The 24,946-nt window shown below is 45.3% G+C and overlaps 2 long non-coding RNA genes across 2 annotated transcripts; both read left to right on the top strand.

The window, feature by feature from the left end:
* Positions 1–4,494: 4,494 nt before the first annotated feature.
* Positions 4,495–23,181, top strand: LOC126543130 (uncharacterized). Its single transcript, XR_011890481.1, has 3 exons — positions 4,495–4,970; positions 14,346–14,558; positions 22,967–23,181. It is a non-coding gene; the product is annotated as an uncharacterized lncRNA (long non-coding RNA).
* Positions 6,370–11,853, top strand: LOC129380634 (uncharacterized). Its single transcript, XR_011890482.1, has 3 exons — positions 6,370–6,934; positions 8,672–8,751; positions 9,927–11,853. It is a non-coding gene; the product is annotated as an uncharacterized lncRNA (long non-coding RNA).
* Positions 23,182–24,946: the final 1,765 nt, after the last annotated feature.

Below are 24,946 nucleotides of genomic sequence, written 5' to 3'. Positions count from 1 at the left end.
AAAAAAAGAACGAGTGTACCGCTTTTGTTTACAACAGCTGCTGCAGAACCTCCAAGAATACAACGACGGTAGGCACAATCGGTAGGATACAAAGCGGTGGCACTTCACTCACAGGCACTCGTATTACCAAAGCCTTCACTTTTGGAGATGTCTCTTTTCCACGCAAAGTTAATTACATTGAGGGCATCACAGGTACCTAGGTTGATGTGAAGATTATTTATTGGAACCTAGACTTCGGCAAGTTTTTTCAGAGGGACAGTAAAAAGCTAAAGCCCGAAGACTGGAATTCTTTTATTGTCGCTTGCTCGTACATTATAGATAGATGAAATGGGCCTTGCATACGCAGTCAATCGTCTTTTAGGCGTAGTTGTCATTACATCGCAGCTTGCGAACGCCGTAAAAAGAGGTAAGAGATCATTCTGGTCATGACTTCAAGTGAATTGACTGGCGCATAATGATTGCTTTTTTATACTTGCTTATGATTGCTTTTTTGTGTTAAAGTTACACACCCTGGATCATTCGTGCTCCTTTATATCCCTTAGGACTAGGAAGACTGTACGCAACAATAACTCATGTTTAACACTTCAGTTTTCTTGAACGTTGTAAATAGATTAAACTGTCATGTTCCCCGTTGTATATTTATAAAAATGTCTCCCTAAGCCTCTGATGCGAGTTGATAACATACACCTCTGGGCTATTAGAATAACTTTGGCGTTACGGGACTGCCATGGTCATTGGAAGACATTTTTCGCACATTTCTGTTTAGATCCTACTATTCGGAGATATGATTGACTTGTCAATTAAAACAAATGTTTATATTTGGAATACCGTGTGTTAAATTATTTCAAATGCAAACTACTATTACGTTCTGCTCAGGCAAAGACAGTATCAATGAGAAATGCCTAAAGGAAACAACAGTGGAAGGCTGCGACACCATCCTCTTAAGCTGGAGCTATAGCAATGAAACCAACCAATGCGAAAAGGGATTCGTTTGTTATGATTGCCCTAACAGATTTGATACTCAAGATGATTGCACTACCACCTGCCCGAGGAGTAAGTACACGCAATATGTTATTTCATTGTTGCCTTGAAAAAGAAAGTTTTTGAGACGTAAGTGCACGTCCCTTCTTTTTATTTTTTCTGCTGCTAAGCATTGTGAGAATTTAAACAATGTGGGACATTGGCAGCTTAATGTAGGTTTAAGAGAATACCGGGAAGGAATAATGTTTTTTTTAATTTTTGTTGAAACAGTTGTTTCACAACATTAGTTACAAAAGCACCGTTGCAGTAACTCTTGCGTCGAGAGATTGGCTTAGTTTGTGTAAATGTCTGGGTGCTATGTATGGAGGGTTGCTCTAGAATACTGATTGATATATTCTGCAGTGTGCATGCTGAGATGGGAAAAGGTTCAACAATGTGTCTTGCTATAACATCTATTGTTGTTTCCGTCATTTTATTACGCATGCGCTGAACCGCTGTCTGAAAGTGTCCGTGTGGGTACCAAAATTTCAGAAAAGGCTGCCTTGCTTAATTCGTAACTGCGCCCTTATATTGAGAGAGCAATTATATGGACACTGTAGGCGAATTCTCGCCATTGCCCTCACTGTGTCTTTCCGTCAAAAGTGTGTGTGCGTGTGCGTGTGTGCGTTTGTTTGTGTGTGTTTGTTTGTGTGTTTGTGACAAGGTTGGGTCACGCGCACCGTCTCCTCTAGGTGCGCGGAAAAGCGTGCGACTGTGAGCCGAGACGGGTGGTAATTCGATGCGTGCCGTCTTCCCGAGCGCCTATTGTTGGAGGTCACGTGAATAAACATGCGCCATAGTAGGAGAAGTTTCCTATAGTCTGGCCGTGGCGTAGCGCATACAGAGCCAGGCGCCGCATCTTGTAAGTAATGAGCCGAGATAGTCATTTTCTGCGGGCGGTATTTCTGCGCGCCTTGGATTAGGGGTGGTCTCAACTCAAGTTTCCCTGGCGCGGTGAAGCGAGAAGCAGCAGGAAACAATCGCTGCCCGCCACCGACACTTTTCATCAGGTCAATTCTGTGACAACTAGTGATGGCGCTCATTGAGTGATATCAGTTTATGTTTGCGTAGGTGAACTTTACTTCAAGTGTAGCTAGACAATGTTTTGGAATCGCCATCAGAGCTTCGCCTTTCAGGCAAATCTGTGGTTTTATTGCAGCAAACCCGCACTCCAGCCAACCACGGTCACTGAGCGTAAATGAATTCGCCTTGAATAGACCCTGTATTGAAACTCAAAAGTTCAGTGACTCTAGCGTTCTGTAGTGACCATAAATCAGAAAGCTATACTGCCGGCTCATGATGGCATCTATTACGAGGGATGAGTGCCAGAGGACTCAGTACGATGCTATTACTGCCCGACTGAGAACATTAGGTGATCGGCAATATTTCAGAACACACTCTCTTTCGTCTATCATATCTCGTGAATGAGTTCGGAAAGTTGGTCCGCATAATTTGATGTAGTATGAAGGACAAACTCATGGCACTAGCTGACACTGTGCCCTCGAGGCAGCAGGTGTAACTCTCTTTCAATGTGTATTTTGTTCGTTCAGGGCACTTTTAGAAGACCCACGCCAATATTGCACCTTATTAAAGCGATGCTAAAACTCACACTGTTGCATGAGAATACTCAAGTATAACATCACACATCATTTTGTCTATGTTTTCCCTGTTTTTCTATTGCTTTTGAGTGTCATATATTACCTAAACATCCAGTTGACATTCTTCTGTGGTCACTGCTGCTCCCACAAGACAGGTGCTTCTTTACTCATTGTTTATTTCTGCGTTTCTTGCTTGTGTTTCGTTTCCTTTCTTTTCGCTGTAATGTTCAACATCTAAATGTGCACGCGCATGCATAGCTAGGTTAACTCCAATCTCAGCTTTCAAAATCACTGAGCCACTGATCATTGCTAAAAGTTATGTATTATTCTGACGCTTTGCGTGCTGAAACCACGATAGGATTATTATGGATTATGGTGGACTCGGGAATAATTTTGATCACCTCCGGTTCTTTAACGTGCACCCAATGCCGAGTACACGGGTGCTCTTGCATTCCACTCGCAATTCATCCTATTCCTGTTACTTCTTGCGCCCATCGCCACCTCCTTCAGCGACAACGTATGATGGTTGCAAGCGCCCACGTTTACCCGAGAACAATTACAGGCCTACCGAAGAACCAAATACAACGGATATGTGAACTTGTCCCCTCCTCAGCCAGGCTCTTTGAGGAATTTCGGTATCCTGTCTATTTTATCAATTGGGTTTTCACCTATCATACGAAATATCTAGAAACTGAACTGACGCATCGCAGGCGCTGTTATTGGTCGGGATGACTGTAAAACTCGAAAATTTTCCAACAGCAAATGCATTGCAAGCTGGCTCTTCATGGGACGTCACAAAATGCCTAAATGCAATCTCTGGTTCTTTCAGCCTTAAAGCTTGTCTGTCTACAAGAGAAGCTAAGGCCAGATTTTGGCCAGCGGGGTTAAGCCAAGCATTTGTCCTAGAGTCCTTCCGCCCTCCTATAACGCCACCGCCACGGAAGCGTCACCGCACGTAAGCTGTAGTGCTTCGCGTGATATAGCCCTAGCTGCTCAGAAACCACGGCACACAAGCCTAACAATATTAGCACTGGAGGCACTTGGGCGAACATTTACAAATCCAAAGTACCTTAAAGGTATCGGCGCTAGGTTTGCCCATTGCTAACAGGCAAGCATGGCACTTAGACCACGTGGTGGCAATCATTTCTGCAAAATATCAAATGGCCGTGAAAATACCTGAAATTTCATACGAAAGTTATCGCGCTGTTCTCTCGAGGGATCCCCGTTTGCAGCCATAGTCAATCTCAAGCGCACAAATGTCTCCACTTAAGACGAAATGCCTGCGACATCAATAAATATGGCCCGGCAATGTTAACATTGTCTCAGTAGGAGAAAAGAAAAACACTGGAATTAGTTAAAGGAAGAATACCGGACAAAGCTGGACTTACAACTACGTTTTAACGCGAGAAACACTTCCATGGATTCTGGCCGCGCATAAGGCACATGCATCGGTTCTAGTTTTGCTCCGATAGTGTGCCATTTAAGTTTCACCTCTGTGTACTTAAACCAAGCAGGAAAACGCATTGTACACGTTTTAAATGTGTCAATGTTATTTTTGGTATTCATTTTTTGCGATGCTCAAGCCTGGTGGTAAACTAGAAACGATAGTAGGAGAGATATGGACTAGTTTCGAAGCTTCATGCCGGGATCTCAGGTTCCCCTACGAACTTTTCCAAGGTTAGCCTGTTAGATTTATGGACATGTTTTTAACCCTTCAAGATGATGGCCATGTATGTTGGTGCATCTCTCCAGGCTTTTAAAAAGCACTCCCTCCCGATGTATCATGTCATTCAAAGCTTGTGAAGCGAGGCATTGTTTCTTTCTGCTGCGCGAATGCCTCAGAAACAACAGCTGCGTCCACTTCCAGGTACGGCAGTCTTGATGCGCAGGCGGCCAGGTTAAATTCTGCAGGGCTCCCGGTTTCGCCGTTGTCGACTATTGGCGAAATATTATTTTTAAAAATGAAGGAAGAGAAGCGCACTATGGAAGTGGCAACCAACGAAAACTCGAAACCAAAGAAGGTTTAAGTGATGCCATATTTACATAGCCTTTCTCAGAACCCAAAGGGCGTCGTGACGAGCTTTGCCACATACGTAACACCTGTTCTCTTCGCAGAGTGCAGTAGGTTGTTCATATGCAATTCAAAGGAAAAGAAAGAAGCGAGCAGTGGCTATGGTGAAAAGCACGCCACTGCTATTCAGAAAATGCACTTCTGCAGTTGTTTATATGATTCTGCATTTGTGCACCCCTCGTTACGTAGGCCGATAGGTCACTGTATTATTGACTGGCTGCGTGAGGACCGGAATCTGCTTCCAACGACCACAGGACCACACCTACCCTACGTTGCTGGAGGTGTGGCTTTAACTCTGACTTTTTTGCAAGTGTGCATGCCCGTACAAAAATGACTGTTGATTAACCATTGATATATCGTTGGGGAATTGTTGAAACAACGGACTTCAACAAATTTTCAGAAGCAATTGAGTTCGCTCAACACTTGCACAACAATATTACCGTTGAGTGTTCTCCATAAACAATTTATTGGTTAATTTGTGTTGATTTTTGTAGTTGTTTTTTGTTGTGTTGCAGTTGAGTCCAGTATCAATAATTAGGACTCGCATATGAAGACATTCCAAAAATTTAATGCGAAGCGTTCCAACCTCATTGCTGTCGCTTTGCGGCAGGTAGGTTCTTCTTTCGCCTCGTTTTTAAAAAAGGAAAATAATGTGTGACCGATGGGGTGGCATTGAACGTCGGCCGTCGAGCCCGGTGCTCTAACCATTAGGCCACGAACGCGCGCATACTCTTCTCGTTCGAAAGCCAGTAAGTTCTGAAATGCTTGGCGCGTGCGCAGCGTGCCACTTGCTCGTGCTGCCGCTAAAGCTGGCGCTTTCAAGCGCCTATCTCCGGGACCGCCACACTTTCGTAGCCATTTTCTCTCTGTAAAAACTGCAGCGTTTGACTAACTTTATGACCGCCCAAGTTCATAACGATTTATCTCTTCGCCGGTGTAGAAATCCCATCGTCGTTTTAACATACACTAGATGACATAGCAATTGGTACGATCCAAAATGAGCACGTTTCGAGGAGCAGAAGAACGCGAAGTTCACTCGCAAACACGGTGATTACGCGCATGTGGAGTTCCCCAAAAGTAGACACGACGGCAGCGCGGCCAGCGATAAGACAGGCGCCGACACGCGACGACGCTACCTTCGAGCATCCGACGCGCTGTGGGAACAGTAGGATGCAAGCGGCGCACACGCTGCAAACATACACGTGAGAGATCTTCGAATTTCCTGCGACGCACCCTCTGTCCGGAAAGTAAATATAGCATTTTTTTATCCAACGGCCGTGGTAGTAGAGATCAAACAACGAACACGCTATAACCTTGCCGCTAGCCGCTATAACCATTGACTTCAAAGAGCTTCTGATTCAGAAACAGCCGCAACAGTATCGCAGCTAATCGCTATCTCTGCGGCTGCTCCCGACTCTCGCCTTGCAAGATGCATGCGATTTATTTGAGCCTCGCCGAACTGTCGTCATCTCGTATCCCAAGCCAGCAGGACAGGTCCCGTATGTTCAGTTTAATAGAACAACACCAAAGGGAAATGAAAGAAATACAGGTAACGGACTCTTATCACACCTTACTTGTCACCTCGTCATCTGCAAAGGTGCTATAAACTATTCTAGTAGCGTTACTTTTGTAAAGTAGTAATTTTTATTTCTACGTGGCGCTACCAACATCAAGGTAGCGTTCGGGTGTGTGTGTGTGCGCACGCCATGTGGCGCACGCGGTTGCAACCGTTGTAGCTTCGTTTTGAGCACACGTTTGCAACAGTAGAAATCGTTACCGCTAGTTTCGTAGCCGCATATTTTGGTCGTAGTATTTGTTGCTTGCGCTACAAATTAGGTTGTTCTTAAAACTTTATGAACGTTAGTGGATGAAAAATTATTACTAATTAATTAGTCGTTTTTCCGTGCGGTTATTTTGTGTTTGAAATGTTTTTATAACTCCATACGATAGTGAAGCTGTGAACGGCTTTCGGACTCAGTTAGTTGGTTGCCTTGTGTGGTGGTTCACGCCTCGTGCTTTTTGATGAAAGTATTTTTTCTTTTCGTACGTCATGACTCACATTTCAGTGAAATGCCTTAACGATGATAAGTGGGACGTTTATCCGTTGAAGTCGTTGGCAGACTCAGCTACTAGTCTTCGGCTGATGTGCGAGCCTGGCTGTTTTAATGAGTTGCTCGGCAGAGGTCATGATGCCTGTTGGAGAGAAGGCACCCCGAAACAGTCGCCGCCGAACTTCTGCAGATAGGTAAGTAATCTCGTTTTCTTGGGCACGTAGCCTTTTTTTCTATTTTGACATTGACAAGCGTGAGATGTTAAGCACACCGTTCACTTTCTTCAAGCAAACCGTATGCAGCGGAGCGGAAGCGCGCGATACTAACGCTTGCTGTGGCCGTCACTTTGTTTGAAACAATAGTAGGCGAAGAGGCAGCGGCCCCCCACGTGCGTAAAATTTCATTGCTTCATTTGTTCCTCTCTAATGACTTTTCCATAATTTGTATGAGAGAACACAATTTGAACATAATGATCAGCTTCTCTGAGCAGTGATAATATTGTACAGTGGCCACGCCATCTTTCATAGGGGCTCACGTGGGCCGTCTAAGCGCTTGTTATCGCGTTCCGATACGCGAGAGGCGCGCTGCCTTTCAAGATATTTAGGCACATACTACAAGCTTAGGAGAACCGCGACATATATTTGTGCAGCAGGTGTGCAGCTGTGCTACGCTTGTACCACACTCGTACCGGAAGGCGGTGTTGCACGTCACGCTTACGCATTTCGTAACTATGGCGGCCACCGTGGCAATTTAGGGCTCGAGGTCGTGGATACGATCCCTGCAGCGGCCGCATTCCAAAGGAGCGGAATGAAAAAGCGCTCGTGCATTGTGCATTGTACTCACGTAAAACTTTCTAGGAAGTAAAAATGAATACGGAGTCCCCAACTACGACCTGCCTCATATTCAGATCGTTGGTTTCGCACGTAGGACAACATAATTATTTTTTTAATCCGTAGTGGCTCATCGTATACCATACGGTTACTGTGATCACCTTTTGTGCCGTAGCGGTTATGCGCGCCTCGATTTTCCTAATGGTGCAGCGCACCGCAAAATATATTTCGCCTCTTTGGGATTTGCGGAGAACGGCCAACCGATAAGTCGCAGCTTCCGCGCGGTGACTGCACACGGATACACAGCGCAAATGAACACAGGTGTGGTGACGACGTCGGCAAAGAACGCAGCCGCCAAGGGGCTCGCCTTATCGCCTATAACAGCCAAAACTACCGCAGTAAGCATCTTTATCTAGCGCGGCGTGTTTCTGTTGAAGGCGTATTTTACAATTTTAATTGGCGATAACCGAAACATGCCACCGTTCTCTGTTGCCTCTTTGAGCTGGGCCGATCCGAATGTGCGTTTCTTGCAGAAGCGAAAGGAGCGCCACTCGGCGCGTTGTCGCCTCGAGCACCGTTTGCGCGGTGAAGAATGACGCGTGCATGAAGCTAGCTCACTGCGCGGACGCTACCGCGCAAAATGCGCAAAGGCGTGTACGCGACGTTCTGCACACAAATCGCGTGGGATGATCGGAGACACGCCACAGCGGCTAGCTTCAAAGAAGCGGTGCATGTTCTCACTCGTACAGGCACGCTCACGCTCGCATCACTCTCGGCGCATCTTTAGGTCATTCCCGCTGCTGGACTTCTACCCAAAGATTCGATATCTGCTTGGTGTCGGCTATGCACTGTCGCGTGGTCTTTGGTTCTGCGAGAGAGCCGGGAATATTTCTCCCCGGTGTGAAACATCGCTGTGCGCGTGTTAGCTAAGATTTACCGTAGCAACCCATTTCTTCCTTTTCTAGACAGCACTCGTAAAGAGTCGCAAATTTTTACTTGCCAGTATAGTGTGTACTTCTATTTTGTGCGTATTTGTGTGCAGTGTGAGGCAGATTCTGAATCCGCGCAATCTCATTTTCTGTCCACATTCCCTTCTCGCAGGTTACGCATGCAGCAAACGCCCAGACGCTAAAGTGTTCTACGTCAAGAGCAGCTTGGCGTCGTGCAAGAGACACCCGTTGGTATGTGCCTGATTCACCTGCAAGCTCGCATCTCTGTTGCCACTCTCCATCAAGTGGGATTTTTAGCTATTTTTTGTGCTGCTCTGTGGTGTACTAGCTGCCGCATGGACGCTGCGAAGGCTTACTTTCGATTTGCTCTGGCTTTTAGTAGTGAAGGATGGGCTACCTTTTGAGGGGAGGTGTTTCCTTTTGCTTGCGAGAATGTTTACCAGCCAAACCAAGTGATACGTGCGTACTGGAAACAGCAACGCGAACAGAGGCGGACGACGGATGACGAAATAGGTAGGAGGACACACGAACGCAAGTTCAACTAAGTTTATTTTTGAAGACAGACGTAATAAAGACGCTGGTCAACTTGACAAAGGTAAATAGCCGTGCATGCGTGGCAGAAACAGCCACGAGCGAGAAGAAGAAAAATATGAAAAAGCCATGTCATGTAGAATAAACGTGCGTGAAAAACGAGAACTATCGGACAAATCTCTCGAAAAAGCGAAATATTTTTCCGATGAGGGATACTACCCAACGAGAAATACTCTTAACTGCAGGTCTTTCCCACTAAGGGCAACAGATAACTTGGTTATGCATTTGTTTCGTTTGTGATCAATAAATATTGCTTCTGGAACTCCTCTGGTGTTGAGGTATAGAGCAGGAAGAACGGTTGTTTCATCACAAAGACCAGAACACAAGAGGACTTATGGAAGAATTATTTATTGATCACGAAGAGTAATTAATAAGCAAGATTTCTGTGACCCTTAGTGGGAAAGAGTTGCTGCAGTATTTCTTGTTAATATCACTTACAGGACAAACCTTTCAGTTTTCATGTTTTTTTTTTTTTTTTGACGCACGTTTGTTCTACAGGACATTTCTTTCTGTCCTTTTTTGTTATGCCGGGCTGTTTCTGCTGCACATCCATGGCTTTTTCTTTGTGAAGTTTGCCAATGTCTTTAAAATCTTTGTCTTCACGAATGACCATCTATTTGAGTCAGCGTTCATGTGTGCTCCTACCTTAATTCATCCTTCTCGTCTCTGCTTGGGTGATTGTCAAATATAAATGTACACCGAATTGGCGAAGTGTCTATAGAATTGATACATGAAATATTTGCACTGTTTATTTCAGGAAGAACGCTATAGCCTCTTATCTTCTCTGTTTTTAACACTGATGTACATTTTTCTAGTTCAACTTCAAGGAAGCCAACTGAGGAAGCCAATAAGAGTGATGGTAACTTCATTTGTATAAGATTTATGAATTTCATCCATTCAAGGCATGACATGTCACATGCCTGTAGGTATGCAAGTATTCGTGCTTTTTAAACATACTAAGCTCTAGTTTTCGGTTCTCATGACGCTGCTTTGTACTGTGCTGCATTCTCCAGGCGCAGGAACATTCTTTTATGCCGTCAGTGCATGGCTTCTTTTCGTATGTATTGAAGAAAAAATTGTCTTGAGCTTAAATATGCATGTATATCACTTGTAATTTTTTTCAACACGAGTGCTGTATCTCCCTCCGTCTTTGTTACTGCTTTGTCCCAATTTTTATGCAACTTTTATGTATTTATGCAATAAAATTCTGGTAGCATTTTAATAACACTTTACCTACGCAATTGAAGTCATTGGTTTTTCGTATACGCATTTATTTGCGTTTTTCACTGTCTCACCAATCTGGCTGTCCAGTCATTGAAACCTTTTCCCATCCTTTATGACGATATCTGGGGTACTTTTTTTTTTATTATGGGGCTGCACGTGCCAAAACCACTTTCTGATTATGAAGCACGCCGTAGTGGGGGACTCCGGAAATTTAGACCACCTGGGGTTCTTTAACGTGCACCTAAATCTAAGTACACGGGTGTTTTCGCATTTCGCCCCCGTCGAAATGCGGCCGCCGTGGCCGGGATTCGATCCCGCGACCTCGTGCTCAGCAGCCCAACACCATAGCCACTGAGCAACCACGGCGGGTCTGGGGTACTTGTTATTGCAAGTGCAGGTGACCATCTATTTGGCTTTTTGGAATTGTGTTAGCCGTGTGTTACTACCAATTTTCTGTGTTAAATAATTATGTTTGCTCTTATCGTTCAAGGTATTAGCCTTGCCTAATCTCTTTATTGACTGAGGTACCACTTAGTGGCTGGGTATAATGAAAAAGGCCCCAAAAGGGCTCTAATTAGCTTTGTGCAAGTCCACAAATAATAAAGGAAAATGAGCTCACTAAATTGAGGAAATACAACCAACAATCTCTTGTGTACCTCAATTTACCATATACAAATGGTGTACTATTCTTGCAAATCTGGCTCGTCAGAAACATGATTCAGGTGTTCACCATGCCCGACAACTTTCTAAATGATGTCGCATCAATTAATAGCTATGTTGAGGGATGTTATTTTATAAAATAATTGGGTAACCTGAAAATATATACGTTTTGAAGACAAAAAGCTCAGACAAGTCTACTTTGGTACTTCATTAAATTTTAATCGCGGTGAAAGACGTGCGCTAAAGCTTGTATATATTTGCGTGAAGTCATTTGTTTCAAGTCTGTTATTTTGCCTTCTCACAGTCAGCCGTAACTGTTCCTGTGATGGGTTAGTGTGCGAAACATTTTAATGTAACATATTCAGATATCTTGTGTGTATTCACACGCAAGCAGCTTCAAGTGTTCATGTGTTCAAAGTTAGTTGCTAAAAGGGTATGTTTAAGCCCTGCCTTTTGAGTCGCTTTGCCTTCTGATCATAAACTTAAGTCGCAAGTGAAGACCACAATGATCGTTTTGATTTAATTCATATGTATAGGTTTTTTCAGATCTATTTACACTGTTAATAGTGCGGTAGGTACTAGCCTGTCTCCAGGTTCGATGTAGTGGTGCCTTATGTACTGTAATAATGTTTAATGGGCATGCATCTTTAGTGTAAATAAAGGTACTTCAAATTGATGAGTCTTTCTGTTGCTTTTATTTGTGTTTGTGAAAGTTATGAGCAGGCACCGGGGCATGCAAGTGTGAATAGCAAAGCAATTTCAATATATGAATAAAAATCCACTAGCCCAACGAAATGTCAATCATATTTCATGGCCACTTCTGAAATCTCAATGCCATCTTAACTGGGCCACAATGTACTTTTCAGTGCTGTGACAACAATAACTCAACAACAGGTCAACAGAACTACCACAACGTCAGTTCAATGCAGCATCAATGGTAACCCAACAACCATTCAACAAAATGAACACAACGAGCCGTTCAAGCGCAATGGAATTTCAATGGTAACTTAACAACTATTCAACATTGAGACACCCAATGGTGTTTCAATCAAATTTCAGTGGCCGATATTCAGGACTACTCAACAATCAGCCCAACAATTCTCCAAAAAAATTTCCACAATTCCTCAATGAAAAACTCAACACTGACCAATAATAATTCAATGCCTTCTCAATAATTTTTTTTCTACGGGCATGGTGGGTTGGAAGCGAACTATATTTTAAAGGGAGTTTCGCGATGCTTAGCACATCAGAAGGTTGGGCATAAACTTGTTTGTAAGTAAACCATACCTCCAGCTTACTGATAGAGAGTAAGAATATTTGAAGGAAGCTACGAAGGAAACTTGAAGGAAATATACGGGGCTAAGCCCGTGCTCTGTTGCTTTTTATTTCTCAGTTGTTTTTGTTTCGTGTGTTTTTTTTTTCTGCGCGTGCAACTCAGCGATCCGTGGAACTCTCTCTCGCGTTAAAAATTTGGTTGCTCGTCCCGCTGTGTCTTTTCATTGTTTTTTCAGTTTCCTTCTGCTTGCATTTATTGCTTACCTGCTGGAACCATCCCGACCTTCGCATGCACCAACTCGCCCGAAAGTTCATCCTGCCTCACGGCACGGCACTTAAGTAAACTAACGCAAAGCCCCCCCCCCCCCCCCCCCCCCTGGAGGTGTGCCGCGAAGCAAACAGGAAGAGAAAAAAATAAAGAGGCATGGGTCGTGGTCTAAACGCGACGCGAACCCTCGCCTATAGTATAGGAAAAGGCAGAGGTGAAATAAACACTTGTGGGCGCTACTCGAGGCGAAGGGGATAGTGTCTACGTTGGCAGTAAGGGTCGCCTGCTGGCATCATACTGCGCGTCATATCAGTTCCCCCTATTGACCCAAGCACTCAACAAATTTCAAAAGCCATTGCGAAATTATCGGCAACAAAAAAGCCGGTAAAGTAGCTCGTTCGGCTCATCAAAAACAGCAGTGGGTTCATATACTACTTTCAACAACTGACGCTGCGCGGCAACTTCAATCGCTTGCTCGCCACGTCGCACTTCTACGGTGGATTTCACTGGGTTTCACCACGTCACGCTTGCACTCGCTCGACCCTGATTTGCGACTTCGCCTGCCACGTGGACCCTCCCACCGGGAAATAACTTTACTGTGTCACGTGTGGTTGGGCGTCGCATTTGCAAATTCCTATTCATTCCTAGTAGGAATGGCCAACAGTACAGCGTGCAGTTTGTGCGAGTGCGCTGAGACTGTAGACCACCTTCTGTGTCATTGCCATCCCTTGACGCTCAACGACGTACTCTACAAGCTAAACTCAGCCTAGTACCTGATACAGTCTTCTCGGAGGAAAAAGATGCTGGGACCTTGGGCTATGAATTCTTGCATGCGAAAGGCAACAAGAGGCCTTCTGCACTGAACGATACTGAACTGCACGAGCGCTTGCGACAGTGGACATTCTTCGGCGACTGACTTCAAATGACTAACTCTTTACTATTTTTCATTTATCCCCTCCTCATCTATTCTGCCCCTTCCTCTCCCCAAGTGTAGGGTACCCAACAGGGCACATGCTTGGATAACCTTCCTACCTTTCTCGTTTCCTTTCTCTCTCTCTCAAGAGTTTTTTTCAAAAACACTCTCCCTGTAACTACTCCATAATCAAACTTTAGAATGGTGCTTTAGGAGAGCCTTTCTAGTGGAGGTAAATTAAATTTTACGTCGTTAAAGTTTGTATGAAAAAAATAATTCAGTGGATGAAGTGGAAGAGCATCAGCCAAACAGAAAAACTAATAAATTCGTTATACAGAACGAAGTTGATCGAATCACTTGCATTTCGAATATGCACGTACCGCCCATGGGCTATTGCCAGAAGAAATACACATCCACTAAATTGTGAATGTTATAGTCTTTAAGAGTTATCAAGGAAATAGCGTAACTTACGAATATCGTGGCATCAGTGACCATATGCTAGAAGTGTCAAAATTATGGAATATAGAGAGTGCCATTTGATACGCCGTATACGTAACATTTGGTTAATAGATCGGGCTGTTGAAGAGTGCTGCTATTTTGTTGTTGTTTTGTATTTAAGCACTTTTCGTTTACCTTGCAGTACCAATACCAGCATCAAAACTAAGATGGAAACGAAAACCAACAAAGTAGACAGACAGACAGACAGACAGACAGACAGACCAGACAGACAGACATGCTGAAAATGCCTTAAGCATGCAAAGACTGCTATTCTTAAAATACGCAGCCCAATTTTACTCAGAAAGGACGCAATGTCTGGTAGACTTTTGCTGCTACTTGAATAATGGTGTCAACTGTATGAAAATATATTAATTTCCGTTTATGCTCTCCTTGCAGTACCAATGAAAGTAGCAGATTCAAAGCTGCGACGAAAACCAAAACGAAGGAACTGCAGATATTGGCTTATGCGTGGTGGATCCTGCCAAGATAACTGGTTTGAATTCAAGAAAAACAGGTCTGGCAAAATGCACCGACTTCTCTACTACACTGGCTGTGATGAAGACAAGACGAAGTTATTTGTGTACGACTTTCATAGGAGAAGGTGTTATAGTAAGTGAATCGAGATATATTTTAATCAGTGATAATAGAGGGATAGTAAGTCATCTATCTATATGCCGATGCTTCAACATAGTTAAATTTATTTAGGCTTCCCTGCAGTAAGAATATTTATCACACGCACAGTTTCCCAGCAATGAAAGAGTAAAGCGATCCAAAAAAAAAGAAAGCGCAAGCTGCTCTAAAACATAAGCAGGCTATTTTTTCCACACAGTGCGAGAGGCCTGTGTGGAATGCTTAAAAAAGGTTTTTGGTAAATAGATGACTTTCTTGCAGACACACAACCATCATGGCTACTCTGAAAGAGGCCAAATTGACAGCGTTAAATCTCGTCCATTTCATTTGCGTCTGGATTCTCCTATTCTGTCTGGGACACTAAATGTATTGTAGTGACGGGTATACGAAATGTTGCGCCTTCCATGACCGACGACGGCTAGAATGTTTCTACAGCCACAGTGCAAGAACTACATTTCAAAAGGAAATGATCAGAGAGGGTCACGAGGTGCACTGTCCGGATACGACACTCTTCACTTTTAAAATTGCAGAAAAGCTTTGCGTCTGGGCAAGCGAGGCTTCTGAAGACCTCATGTTGGGTTGTCCGGCACGCCTGCTGCACACTCAAACTATGCCGCGCTTGCTGCATAAGTCCCTGATATGCAAGTAAAGATTCTTTCGAGAGCACTTAGGTTTCAAACCGACCAGTCCTCAATTATTTGAACAAACATGTGAAAATGGCATAAAAAAGTCAGTTTCTAATATCTTTTAAAGGGGCTCGCGCAATCGTAATACTCTACCAATATTTACGTTATTTAGAATCTTTTATCTCAGGAATCATTATGCTCCGTGAATAATACCAATGCCGAAGCACGAACACGAGAAATATTTAAGCATTTCGATATGTATTCTTCACCAAAATAGCTTATGTAAATATGCTGATGAATAATGCCGCGCATAAAATAGAAGAACTAAAAAACATGCCATTGCGCGCCTCAAGTAGGGGCTGTAATCCTCATTAGTATGCTTCATGGCTCGTGGAGGTTTTCACATGGTCGCCTTTAAATCAATAACGTATTTTTTACCCTTGCAGGTATATGCGTTATTTTTTTACATGAACTTTGGACTAGTGGTCGTAAAGAGCAGCTCCTACATTCCCCAAATGTCCGTACGCCAGAATTGTTGGTAGGAGCAAATTGCCGCCAGTCCTGGTGCTGCACGTATTATTAGCGAAAACATGCAGCCAATGACAAGGAGTGCTTACAAAGCAGAAGCTGCGTGGATGTGAGCCCCAGATCGCTGCCTCAAAAAAGTGATTTTTTTTAATAAGTGTGCGAGCGAAGGAACTCCACTGGTTTCAGTCGACTTTCTTCGGCATTCAGCCTGCGCTATGTATAAAAGGCATTCCTGCCGGACATCAACAGCTGGGGAGTCGACTACAAAGGCTGTCGACAAGCCTGGCGTGTTGCGCCGGACATCAGCAGCGAGGGAGTTGCTTACAGAAAATGTTGACGCACCTGACGGGTTCTCTGTGGCTTTCGTAGCCACTACGCAGACGGCTAATTCAAATACTATTAACAGACAGCGGCTGACCCAATTTTCGCACGAAGTGATTCCTGGACAAGTCCAAGAGGTCAGCATCAACGCATGGAAGAATGTCCTTATGGTAGATGTGAAATCTCGGGCGTCAGTGGACAAGCTGAAAGGAATTGGAATGTTAGGCGGTATGCCAGCCCGCCTCTATCTCTGTCATGGAAAACGGACTTCCGCTGGAGTTATTACAGATGTAGACTGCGACCTGCGTACACTCATCAATTCTACGGTCAGTATAGTCGACATTCATCGTTTCGGCCGATCACGGTGTGGTAAAGTAGTTTTCGAAGCCGACTCTATCCCATCTCATGTCAAGGTGGGCTATGTGCGGCATCCTGTCCGTCTGTATGTTCCCAGGCCTGTTCAATGCCATAAGTGTAACGAGATTGGCCATGTGAGTGCTGTTTGCAGAAACGCCTGCCGTCAATGCGGCGGCTCACACAAGCATGATACTTGCAAGACGGACGCTGTCAATGTACCAACTGCATCGGCGCTCATGAGGCGACGGCTAAAGACTGCCCTATGATGACGAATGAGAGGCTCGTCCTGAAGAAGATGGTGAAAGACAAATCAAGTCACCAAGAAGTGGCCGCGTCTATTCGTAGCCTCAAACATCGTTCCCGACGCCGACGCCCAGAGTCACACGCCACTAGTCTGGCTCAGCCACCGTCACAGTAACTCTCAGCTCCGTTGCCTCAACGTCTTAAGCCACAGAATAATAAGACGCCGCCGGCTTCAGCACCCCATGTTACCACGGTGGTTCAGAAAGATGCGGATTAATTATCCACCTCCTCTGACGTAGAATGGCCTGCTCTGTCATCCAAGGTCGTCGAACCTACGCGTCCAACATTCCATGCTGTTCTAGCGGGCCGGAAGGCCAGTAGGTGAACGTTCTTCTGAAACTTATACACTACATGCGCACGCTGCTTTCAGGCCTCAATATGCCAACAGCAAGGGTTGTTGTTCAGTTCTTGGACGCAATTGAGCCGCTCTTGACGGCACTGGAGTAATTCGTTAGGGCGCTACCACACAGCCCCTCCGCTGTATCGATGCACGTATGTCGCAGTGTAGTGATGCAGTGGAATGCCCGAGGCCGGCGTAGTCGCCTCAGTGACTTCCCACTGCGCGTCCAGAAATACCGCTTCTCTGTGATTGTGATATGTGAGCCCAACATGCCTTCTGCTTTCCGCCTTTCTGGGTATGTGTTGCTGTGGTTTCGAGAAGCTGATGAAACCAGCAAGCCGAGATATTTCACACTAATGCTATGTCCTACAGTCCCACAACACCAACTACTACATTTGCTTGACGTTAACGCCAAAAGGCCGCGTCTTCTCGATACTCGGCGGCTACATTCCACCCAGAGATCACATTGCTTTTTCGTACCTATCTTCAGCAATCCAGAGTTGTAGAGCTCCTTATCTTATTGTGGGCGACTTCAATGTTCATCACCCCCAATGGGGAGTGCAGTATTGAATAACCGAGGCAAAGCCCTGTCCGCCTTTATGCACTCACAGGATTTCGTCAATAATAACGATGTCTCTCCTACGTTTCTACAAGGTACGTCCTATTGTACCTGCTTGGACCTGACGTCTGTTTCCTCACTATTTGTTTCCTCACTACAGTCCTCTATTAGCTGGTTCAGTGATGTGGAAACACACGGCAATCATCACATACCAACGTATATCTGCGTGAAGTGGTTCGCACCCACCACTTCGTCTCATGTGCGGTGCACAGACTGGGCTACTTTTAAGACATTCGTGGAAAATCCCTGTGCGGATATCGAGTTACCAACCCAAATAGAAGACTTGATCACGTCCGCCCTCGGTGAGGCCACGCGGAACATATGTGCACCTACACCGGGGTCTCCTGTGCACGTGGAATTCGAGAGGTTACGCGCAGTCCGACGGCGCGCTGAAAGCAAATACAGAAGGACGAAATCCACGTCCGATCTCGCCCTTTGTCGCCGAGCTCTACGACAAATAAAGCGCCATCTCGAGAAATTAGGAAGGAAGCGCTGGAGAAAGTTCTGCTCATCCCTCGATCATCGCAAGCCGCTGTCACGTATTTCGTAGTCAAGAGCCTACGTAGTCACGAAAACGTAGTCAAGAGCCTACGTTTTCCCCCACAAGAAAGGTACCCTTTCATTGGTCTGGCACGCTGCACTGATGTAGAGGTAGCGGATGATTTTTGCAAAATTATTGTGGGCACAACTCAGCCAGCCTCAATCCAATTCGAAGTTTTTGCGCCACCTTCCCCAAGTGACCACTACGACTGGCTCTTTACGATGCCTGAATTAGAGACTGCTCGCGCGTGGTGTCAGCATTCATCTTCCCCTGGGCCGGACGGGATCTCGTACTCGTCTCTCTCTCACCTTGGCAGGGCAGGTCGCATTGCGCTGCTCAATTACTACAATGGCACAGGGGTCTCCGGTATTGTTCAGGAGTAGTGGAAGATCAGCCGCCTCGTTGCTTTCTTGAAGCCTAGAAAGACTCCTTATGAGCTTACTTCATATCGCTCAGTTGCATTGGCCAGCTTTGTTGGAAAAGTTGTGGAACGATTGGCCCTGGCGGGGCTCGAATGGTTCCTGGAGGGAAATTATCTTTATGCGAACATGATGACCGGTTTTGACGGGGTCGTTCTTAGATTGACAGCGTCATTGACCTCGTTACGAGACTGGAACGTCAAAAACGTCGACTCCGACTCCTCGCCGCTATTTTCTTAGACATCAAAGGGTCCTACGACAACATCGTTCATGAAGCCATTGTGAATTTCCTAGATGACTTGGGCATTGGCGGCCGGCTCTACCTGTGGATTGTGAGCTACCTCAGCGGCCGTTTCGTTTACATATCCACGCCTGGCGGGGAGACTAATCGTTATCAGGTATGCCGTGGAGTTCCTCATGGAGGAGTTCTCAGCCCAACATTATTTAATGTGGCACTGATTGGCCTGGTGAGAAAACTTCCAACTCGCATCCACATCAGTGCATATGCAGATGACATCTGCATCTGGGCTTCGGGTACAACACGTCCACAACTACGTGCGAAATTACTACGTGTTGTGTCATCTACTTCACGATACATACTGCGTCACGGTCTTCCCTTAGCTGCTGAAAAATGTGCTGTGGTTGCATTCATGCCCAAATCTGTCTGCCACTACTCAATCTCCATTAACGGTGTTATAATACCTTATGTCTCCCACCACAGATTCTTGGGCATTATCATTGACCGCGGTTTGTCATGGTCAAGGCATGTTAATATGTTGAAGCAAAAACGTAATCTGTTTTCCCATGTTCTTCGCTTCGTAGCAGCCATGAAATGGGGCCCCATGGAAGGCTCATTACTACGACTTTATCAGTCTCTGTTCGTAGGCTACATTAGATACAGCCTCCCGATACTCTCAAACTTGAGCATTTCCTGCTTACGGACATTAGAGAGCGTTCAAGCGCAGGCACTCAAAATATGCCTCTGCTTGCCACGGCGTGCCTCCAACAAAGGCACAATTGAGGAAGCCCGCGTACGCCCATTATCAGTATACCATTTCCACGAACCACTTCGTGTATATTTACGCTTACTGACACGATACCATTGCTATCCGTTGACGTCGCTTCAACGTGAGCAGCCGGACAGCAGTTTTACAAGTGCACTCCACTGCCACCAACCCAACATAACATCAGGCTATGCCCTTCCATATCATCCAGTCAAACCACCGTGGGTGTTGGTTCAACTTTCTGTATGCGTGCTTGTCCCCGGCATACTAAAGAAATCATTGGTTTTCGTTAGCGGACTACAACAACTTGCTCTAGCATACATCTGGTCAGAATACCAGACATATGTTCATGTTTACACAGATGGCTCCGCGTCACCAAAGGCATTGGTAGCGGCAGTGGTGATACCAGTCCAACAGATGACTCGAGGTTTCATTCTGGATCATAATTCTACATAAACCGCTGTAGAGCTTCTGGGTATTCGGGAAGTGATTCACCACATCTGCGGGGAAAGACCTCAAGAGTGGTGCATTTTCACGGACTCAAAACCCGCGCTGCAAATTTTGGGATGCTTCCTGCGCCACACCGCATATCAGGTTCTGCCACTGCAGATCACTTAGCTACTTTCATGCGCTCAAGAAAAATACCACCGCATATAGTTCCAATGGATCCCGGGACACTGTGGGCTCAATGGTAATGAGATGTCCGATGCTGCAGGAAGGCGCGCCCACAGCAATGGCCTGCGAACTGTAGTGCCAGTCTACAGACCGCATATCACATGCCTCCTGTCGGAATTATTGAGGAGCGCGACAAAAAGATATTTGGCCCAGCCAGACGCTCGTCACGTCCGCCTTAAAAGGCTGGCCTCGATATGCAATTTCCTGTTCTGCATGGAATTGCACGCCCCCATACATGCCTGATACACAGACTGCGATTAGGCGTCACCTTCACGCGCACATACTTGCACATCATTCGACGGACAGATTCCCCGGACTGTTCAGTGTGTGGCGTTGTAGAGACTATATATACCATGTGCTCGTGGGGTGCCCTGAATATGTGCGCGAAAGACAGACAATGGCAGCTACCTTGAGACATTTATATAATAGACCACTGTCGGAGGACCTCTTGCTAGGCGCATGGCCACAGGGTTGGCAGACGATAGAGACAATGCGTGCTCTTTCACGTATCTTAGGCGACACGGGCCTGGACTCACGCTTGTAATAACATTTATGCATTGTGTCCTTCACCTCGTTCCTCCCATTATCATTCCCCATTGTGACCCTTTGTGTTCCCTTCTTGCGCTTCCCTTACGTGGAGTAGCATGTCAGATGCTCCATTTTCCGGCTCCCTACATTTTCCAATCATTAAACTACTACTCTCTGCTGCCGCATAAAATGAGGTACGGATCGGCTATTATTTTTTATCAAAGGAGCCTTCTGACTCATGTCGTTGCACCTCTCAAACAGAAAATCTAATTCTTGTTGGTATGATTCGAGGCTTTTGGAAGCTTTCAAGAGGCCGTTGTTAAATCAATAATGTTATCTTCAACCTTACAAGTAGTTGGCCCTGTAAACAGAGCCGTAATACTTATTGGTAGGATTGGAGGTGTGGGAAGGTTTTCGGATGACCGAAAATATATTGTTTACCCTTTCAGGTCATTGCGCCTCTCAAAGAGGGATTCCAATCCTTGATGGCTCGTTTGTTGGCTTGTAGAGGCTTTCTGACAGCAGCTCTTAAAGCAATAGTGTTATATAACATTCCAGTGTATGCACTTCATATTCGTGCGTTTGGATCTTTTCGTTACCAATTAAAAAAAACAGAAATATACTGAAAGGATCTCACAGACGCTCATAAGCTGTAGTATACTGGTTAAGAAGGTTTTAATTGTGATCAACCTGTGGTGCTTTTCGTCAGGTGAACCATCTTGCAGAAGTGTAAGGTGAATCAGTATGAATCATTGCTATTGTTTTACGCATGTATCCCACTCCCCTCTGTAATGCCTGTGCGCTTGAGGGTATGTGAAATCAACGAAAAATAAACACCGAGCACATTGGGGCAACGAGCTGAACATGTGGGTTCGGCCTTGTTAATGCTTTACAATGCTTAGCGGAGTCTCCTTGTAGCATGCGCAAATAAAAAGGTGAATTTTTTTTTCGTGTGCAAGACAAGAAAGCCGCAAGATTAAGGGTACAGAAATGTTCAGCCACCATCATAAAACGATTCCTGTAAACATTCACCAAATGTCTCTGGCCCCATAGGATGTTTTGCCATAGAAAAATACATTCGCGAAGCATAAAAAAGCTTCTGTAATAAAGGAAAAGCAGCAGGTAACGCTTACGTAAAACATAAACATTTACTCGTACAGAATAGGCACAATAAAGCGAAAGACCAACGCTCTGCGCCAGGTGCACAAATATGTAAATATATGCCTAGTACAAAGCCCTATACCTCAGGCAGTACGAGCTGCCAGATTTCTCGACCTACACTAGCTGCATCTCTATTTTAGCTGAGTCGAAGAACTGATGCCAACTTCTGCAAAGAAATGAGAATAAAGTGCTGCGCCGATTATTAACGATGATTGTCAATATGTGAGAACAGCCAAACGGTTCAAAAAAGCTATTCTCTTTGTTAAAGGAGTGAAGCGCTTGGCGACATTTATTTGTGGCAATAAGAATATTCAGGTATAGCGCTTGTTGTCTCACTGCGTAACTACTTAGAGGACGCAGTCGCTAAGTAGCCGTTCTTTCGCGGTAGCATTGGTCCACAGCACCCGCGTCGCAAGGACCTACGACACTTTGCACGCGGCACCGAGCACACCACGTAACGCGACCTTGCGTGCGCTTTGTGTCGGCGCCCTTACTCCAACTACCGACTAGCAGCCTTCAACCAGCAATCCGAACCACAAAACCGGGTGAAAGAGCTAAAGAAAACTTTTCCATTTATCTTTAAAATGAAGTCATACACACAGGTACTTCAGAAGTAGGCGAACTTCATGTGACAAAGATATGATAGTTATGAGTTAATGCTGTTTGCGGTTTCTGAAAAGAAACAAGAATATTTCTGAGCAGCAGCAAGCCTGGCCGTATTTGGCACGCGTAGGGCGTCTTTGTATCTTGCATAAGCAAATATACCAAGAAATACCTACGATATTAAAAGTTAATTTTCATATGTGATCACATATTTGCTGGGCTAGTTGGTATCATAACGTCAACTAGCCAAGTTTATCGTTACACGTATCGGTTAAGCGTTGCATTTACGAAAAGGCAAACGCAGTTTTTACAAATGTTAGTTTTTGGGGAAAGATATTTATTTGAGCGTGTTCCTTTTTCAGATGTCAGGGATCCTCATCCTCGAAACAGTCAACAGAAAAATGAAGATGGATGCACTAATCGCTCACACAGAAGGCGAGGACGGAGACCCAGCCGTTCGACCAAGAGTATCGACCGCTGAAACTGACACGCCAAGTGGCCTTACCAAGGCACTCAAACAACACGAGAAAAAACATGGCGAATAGAAAAGCCATAATACATCCAGCCGTGCACAAAACACGGTATCCGTTTGTACTCCTCACTCCATAGTAGGGTAACAGCAGAATTTTGTACATAGAGTGCTTCCCAGGCACAAATCGTGCACAATATTCATATTCATCTGGCAAATCTGTTGACACCAACACACACTCAACCTAAATACAACAGAGTTTATATAACAACTTTTGTTGGGGTGATCTCCACTGACACCTAAGGGAGCACAAAAATGAAGGTATATTTGTATAATAGCTCGCGTTTTATTGTAGAAATATTTCATGCATTCATATGCGGTATCAGAACATTCGTATTCAGTTGTACATTTTTTTTCAGTTAGTATTTTCTCTCGGACAATAACCATTGCATTTTTCTCTTTTAACGCGATAGCTTGAAGAGCCTCGCGTCGCAGAAAATTCGGTGTTTACGCCCGGAGTCGGCACCGGGCTTCTTGTGAGCGATAGTTGCCGCATATTGTCACGTAGTAGTGTCGTATGAAGAACACAGTAGCAATACTGTGAAAGACGAAACTAACTTTTATTGAGCGAACCTGTGCGCACAAAAAGAGGCTACACTTAAAGAACGGCGACAGCGGCGAACACAGTCGGCGATCGTCAAAGTCTGATCAGCGGGTCTAGCGCGTCTTCTTGTTTACATCAGTCGTCGAATGTTCTAGAGTAATCCCGCGTCTCTTCAACAAAGTTCTACACTATACGCGTCACGCATACATGCAATCAGATTCCACAAGTTTGGGTGACTGACAGCGGATGGAACGATTGATAACATCCCAGAAACTTCCGATACATGCATGTGCGTCCTGCGCTGTGCGATAACATTTCTTGGTGACAAACGGTCACCTGGGAAAAATAAACAACTACACGTCTCATTACCGCCCTCTTAAAAAGCATCGACCAGATGCTGCAAACAAACGAAATTAATAAACAGAAACACTCATACCAAAGAAACAAAATAAGGGAGTTGGTCAGCGTGCGCAAAATGGCTTAAGACGCACCAGGTGGACCACTTCAGATCGTGCGCCACGCTGCTGTTAATGCGAATAGCCGTCTGGCACGACCTCATAGTCCAGTTCGCCAATACGTCGGATGGCCTTGTAGGGTCCGAAATAGCGTCGCAATACTTTCTCACAGAGTCCTAGTCGGCGTATCAGGGTCCAGACCCAAACATGGCCACGGGGCTGGTACTCGACGTAGCGTCGTCGGAGGTTGTTGTGTCGGCTGTCGGTACGCTGCTAGTGCTTGATCCGTAGGCGGGCGAGCTGTCGGGCTTCTTCGACGCGCTGGAGATAGGTAGCGCCGTCAAGATTCTCTTCGTTGGTGACGCGCGGCAGCATGGCGTCGAGAGTCGTCTTCGGGTTCCTGCCGTAAGCCAGCTTAAACTGCGTGATCTGTGTTGTTTCTTGCACCGCCGTGACAGTAGCACAGTAGCAATACTGAGGAAGACGAAGCTAACTTTTATTCGGCGAACCTGTGCCCACAAAAACAGGCTACACTTAAAGAACGGCGACCGCGGCGAACACAATTGGCGATCTTCAAAATCTGATGAGCGGGTCAAGCACGTCGGCTTCTATAGATCAGTCATCGAATGGTCCAGAGTAATCGCTGGGACCTGCGTGTCTTCCAGTAAGTTCTACACTATTCGCGTCAAGCGTACGTGCAATCAGATTACCTAAGCTTCGGTGACCGACAGCGGATGGAACCATCGATAACATTCCAGAAACTTCCGATACATGCAGGCGCGTCCTGCGCTGTGTGATAACATTTGTAAGGCAG

Source organism: Dermacentor andersoni, chromosome 10 (assembly GCF_023375885.2).
Source record: "Dermacentor andersoni chromosome 10, qqDerAnde1_hic_scaffold, whole genome shotgun sequence".
NCBI lineage: Eukaryota > Metazoa > Arthropoda > Arachnida > Ixodida > Ixodidae > Dermacentor > Dermacentor andersoni.
The sequence above is the reverse complement of the archived record's forward strand: the minus strand, read 5'-3'. Positions and strand labels throughout refer to the sequence as shown.